Source organism: Gavialis gangeticus, unplaced genomic scaffold, assembly GCF_001723915.1.
Source record: "Gavialis gangeticus isolate Ggan-Ray unplaced genomic scaffold, GavGan_comp1, whole genome shotgun sequence".
In the NCBI taxonomy this organism is placed as follows: domain Eukaryota; kingdom Metazoa; phylum Chordata; order Crocodylia; family Gavialidae; genus Gavialis; species Gavialis gangeticus.
In genome coordinates, this window is record NW_017729019.1 from 7,769,285 (window position 1) to 7,774,461 (window position 5,177).

The 5,177-nt window shown below is 45.8% G+C and overlaps 1 long non-coding RNA gene across 1 annotated transcript in view; it reads right to left on the minus strand.

Annotated features, from left to right (window-relative positions):
* Positions 1 to 826: 826 nt before the first annotated feature.
* LOC109295238 overlaps positions 827 to 5,177 on the minus strand; it is a 15,015-nt gene continuing 10,664 nt past the window's right edge. Inside the window, exons 2-3 of the long non-coding RNA XR_002096698.1 lie at positions 3,862 to 3,994; positions 827 to 3,245 (exon numbers count right to left, since the gene is read on the minus strand). This is a non-coding gene — a long non-coding RNA (uncharacterized LOC109295238). The remainder of the gene's footprint in view (positions 3,246 to 3,861; positions 3,995 to 5,177) is intronic.

The following is a 5,177-nucleotide window of genomic DNA, read 5'->3' on the forward strand; positions in this document are numbered from 1 at the left end:
GCCCTACGAGGAGAGGCGACGGGACCTGAACCTGTTCAGCCTCCACAAGAGAAGGCTGAGGGGGATCTAGTGGCCTGTTACAAACTGGTCAGGGGGGACCAGCAGGCACTGGGGGAGTCCCTGTTCCCCCGAGCACGCCCAGGAGTGACCAGGAATAACGGTCACAAGCTGGCAGAGGGTAAATTCAGACTAGACAGCAGGAGGCGACTTCACGGTCAGGGCGGCTAGGAGCTGGAACCAGCTTCCAAGAGAAGTGGTGCAGGCTCCTACCCTGGGGGGCTTTAAGAGGGGGCTGGATGAACACCTTGCTGGGGTCGTTTGACCCCAGTACTCTTTCCTGCCGTGGCAGGGGGTCAGACTTGATGATCTGCTCAGGTTCCTCCCGACCCTAGAAACTATGAAACTATATGCAATGTCCCTGGATGCTCAAAGCTGCCCCTGAAGTCATAGGTGCTCTGGGTGTGCAGCAAATGCGGACTGCATCCACGTGCATAACACTGAAATCATCCTATGGACAAAGAGGTCTCCATGCATCCAGATTTCATTTTTGAATCAGGGCTGATGCACAGACCCGCTGTTGTCCCCTGCCAGTTTGAGGGGCTTCTTTTGTGCTGACAATTTGCTATGCCAGAGTTATAATGAATTATTTACTGTACAGTAACAGCAGCTGCATTTCATTTTCCAACCAGCCAGCAGGTCCCATAGGCAAGATAAACAAGGCATAGATGAGATTAAATAAACTGCTGCAGTTTCAACGTCAAAACAAATAGATAGGATCCTGTTCAGGCAGCTCCGAGATATCACTGAACAGTCAAAGGCGGGGGAGGAAGAGGGAATAGACCCTTTATTACAATAAAAAATAAGCAAAGCAATTTCACTTGCTGGAGCAGCGAGCAGTCGTGTCTTTTGGACCACTCTGGGCCCAATTCCCCTTTCACAATGTAACTCCACTGAGGAGTTATGAGGTCTTACTTCTGATTAAGAACCTGACTCTGGGAAATATTTGATCACATATTGCCTTTAAGTATGTACAAGTCTCCTGTTGATGCGTTCCTGGTTGGATGTCTTTCTCTGTGGCGAGAGGGAAGTCCAGCCTTTGGGAATTTCTTCTTGTCTTTCTATCAGCGGAATAATTTTCTGTTACCTCCTTTGCTGAAACTGGTGTGACACACAGGATTTGAAGTGGTCTGGCTCATGATCTCTTGCATTTCCTTTGAATTGTCAAGGTATATCCAGCCAAGCTCAATGGCATCCCGTGATAAGGATCTTCCATTATCATAGTAAGGTTCACCACATTTGGTCTATGCAGGGGAAGGTCTCTAAAAATTCCCCCCTGTTGCAACATTAGCCACGCTAGAGAGATCCTCTATGGATGCAGCTGCTCATGACACAGCGAGCTACATTTTCTGCTAGTATCTCTCTGCAACAGCCAACAGGGAAGTCAGCATGGCATTTGGCTCCATGTCAGGTCACCCTGCTTGGTCTAATCCACATGACTTTTTGCTGCCAGGAGCTTGTTTACCTATGCGCTCCCAATGTTATTCCTCAGGTGTGATCTCTTTAGAGAAAACACTTGCTTTGGTCAAAATCCATAGGTCTGACTTATTTTTCAGTGAAATCAATGGCTATAGGATGGAGCCCGATTTCCAGGTTTACAAAACAATGAGCTTCCCATCGGAGACATTTACAGAAGTGAGATCTCCCTCTGGCAATAAGAAAAGTTCTGCCAAGCATTAAAATACCAAAGAAGATCATTTAGCTTATTATTGCCTCTAATTAGTGCTCCTGAACTTGGCAACATTCTTGACCTGCTGCTGCGGGGTACTCAGACAGGTGTGAAATTCATTCTTCCCCTGAGAGCACCAGAGGAACTGGCTCTACTCCCATCCCTCAAATATTCCCTTGATCAACATGGAGAGAGGAAATGCATTAGCACCGGTGCAAAAAGGGTTTTGGAAAGTAATTTATCACCTATCCAGCCTAATGATTACAACAAGGGCCACGATTGCAACAATGGCATTTCCCGCTACCAAATTCCATTGTAGCAGTCCTAGTCTGTGATGAATCAGCCTTACAAAAGTCTGCTATTCCACTCAGCGGAAGTGGCTAATTTTTATTTATTTTTGGATAGACAAGCGAAAGATTGCTAGGTTTTTTTGAAGTATCATCTTGGTCAGATTTCATTGGCAAGTAGATTTTATGCCACAGGGGCTAATTTTACGTAAAGATTTTTGCACGCTGGATTAGCTTGATGTAGAATACCAATTTTGCACTGATGGTATATGGGTTTCTGCCTTACTTATATTTCATTAGTAGCCTGAAGTAACATGCTATACATTGTAAATAAGGACAGCAGAGTCTAGCTCAGAGTTAGACACAGATACAGCGACAGGCAAAGCTGTTAAAGTCAAAGCCGATTCAGGGCTGGAATGGCTGGAAGATGTATTAATCTCCACGGGCAATTATCCATATGGAAAGTTTGAGAGGTAGAGGCCCATGGAGAAGTAAAAAGCACTAAGAAAAATGCACTTAACATTCACCGCTTTCTTTCTTTTTCTGTATGCTCCATGCATGGAGGCAGGATTGTCTAGTGATTGCTACCCTGGGTTGAGATCAGGAGTCTTGGGTTCTGCTTCTCGCTCTGCAGGATCTTGAGGCAATCACAAACATTTGCCACCTCTCAGTTCCACATTTGTTGGAAAGGACACATATCATACTGTATCACATCGTGTCCTACCGCTCTCATTTGGGGATCATCCAGCCAAGGCATCTCAGATTAAGGTGACATCAAGTCAAAGGAGTCTTAGGGCACTAGGCCAGTTTGCAAAACTACTGGGTGCTGCAGCAGATGCACAATCTGTGACTTCTGCACTGCCACACCTGGAGCGTGTAGTCGGGTTGGAGTGATGGTACAGCTGTAAGGATCCAGGAAATACACCACAAGCAAAGCTTGCTTTGGTGCTAGCTTTTATTGGACCAACTGTATGGCTGGGGGAAATGTTAGATAAGCTTTGGGCACAAGGTGCCCTCCCAGGTCTGGGAAAGTGTCCCAAAGAAAGGCTCTTTGTGCCTGAATGCTTGTCAAATCTCCCTCCCAACTACACAATTGGTCCTATAAAAGCTAGCACTACTGCAGCGTGCCTTCCTTGTGGCTTGGCACCGTGTGTCACTGCTCAGAGGGACTCACCGCCCTCTTTGTTCCTTGCACATCTGCAGCCAGCAATTCCCAGCAGTTGGTTGATCTCCTGCTTGGAACAAGGTGGACTACCAATAAATCTGCAACATGCACTGGGAGTAAATAACACTTCCCTCTATATGAAACATGCACACACACTTATTATATTTGCATAGCCAAATGATGGTTTCTGTATAGATACGTAGAAAGTAAATTATTAACTTATATAGGTAGCGTGATAAAAGGTGAACTAAAATAAGCCACCTTCGTCTATATGGTACTTGTATATCAAGGTGATAAATTACCTTAAAATTGCCTAAGATAGATGAGGGGAGGGAGGGAGGGAGGGAAGCATTCTAGGTTTTAAACATCCAAGACTTAGGCCACTATAGAGTTAAAGTATAAATGGTGTCCTCCATTCCTGTCATTCTCCTTGGGCTTTTCAGTCAATACAGCATGCAAGACCCCCCACCAGTATAAAGCCCCAAATTGCAGTTGATAAGAACCGCAGACAAGTGGTTGAGATAAGGATGGAGTGGTAGCTATTACCCTACATTCCCATGCTTTTGTGAGCTTGAAGTAGATCTTTGGGGTTTTGTTCTCCTCTCACACGCATGCAAATAGCTGCCTTTAATACCAAGTTAATGGGAGTTATGCATGCACATCAACAGAAATGAGTTACCCACCCACGCTGCCAGACGGGGAATATAATCCTTCAAGCTTTTCTGTTATATCCACTTGCTTGGTCCATCTCATCAGGTGTCCCCCTGGAGCAGATCAAATGGGATATACCACTTACCAAGTGTGACATGTAATGTCCTGTAAACATATCAGGGAGTGTAATTAAAAGGTTGTGCCACTGGTTTCAAAAGCCTGTCATGGAACAACGGTTTCCTGGCGCTAGATAGATGCAGAAACATTTATCAAAAATAAACATCGAGCAGAGCCGGGGCATTTATTTTCAAAGCAGGAAGCATTTGCTTTTCACGGCAATGACTTTGCATCCATTCCAGCCAGTGATGGATGTTCATGGGATCGTTTTGTCTGCTAGCGGCTGAGGATGACAGCAGTTTGCTCCACAAGGACTCAGCGGACGCACACACACACACTCTCCGCCAACATGCCAATGTCAATAGGACGGGTGATTTTCCACTACAACAGTTACACCAGGGCAACACACAAGGTGGGTGCGTTTGCAATGGTCGAAGGGCATGCCCTAACCAATTATTTCTTTTCCCGTGTGGGAATAAACTGTATTGTTATAAACCCTCGTGTCCCAGTGGAAAAAAAAAAAGCCTCTGTGCCAGGAGAGTTGTTCCGTGGTAATGCCACCTGTAAAATGAAGACTTTGGGGTTTTTTCTAGCTTCTTCCTCAGACCAGAGGGATTTCTTCCTAGACATTTGTTTGAAGCTTTGGCTAGCAAAAGTGAAGAGAGGCTTCTCAGAGCCGCCCTGAGTTTCTGATGCCAAGGTCATTCAGACTAGCCGTCACAGCCCGATTTCCAAAAACCTGGCTCCCCAGTCAGTCAATGTGGCCTCTCATATTGGCGGGTTCAGATGAGGACACACTGGCGCCCAGCTTCCTAATTTATTGAGCCCAATTAGGTAACTTGAAAGCCGCATGATTTCATTAGGGGCCGCATACGACAGCACACTCAGGACTGTGCCTGCTGCAGGGTTTGCGGATGATACAAGGGCAGTTGAGTTGAGGCTCTTATAAAATTATGGCATTGCTTCACCTGAGTCTAGCTCTCCATCCTTCCTAGGCTCCTTCCCCTATGAAAGGACTGTGATCAAGCAAGGATAGACATTTTGATCCTTCAGCGAACAAGGAAAAAAGACAAATCTTTGTCCCCCATCATATGCTACAGCCCATTGTAATTCCAGAGGCCTCTGGGACGTGAGTCACCACAACAGTTGGGCTATAGCCCAATAACGGAGACACAATGCCTTGTGAAGAGCACTCAGGATTCATCCTATATGATCAATTTTAAACCAAATC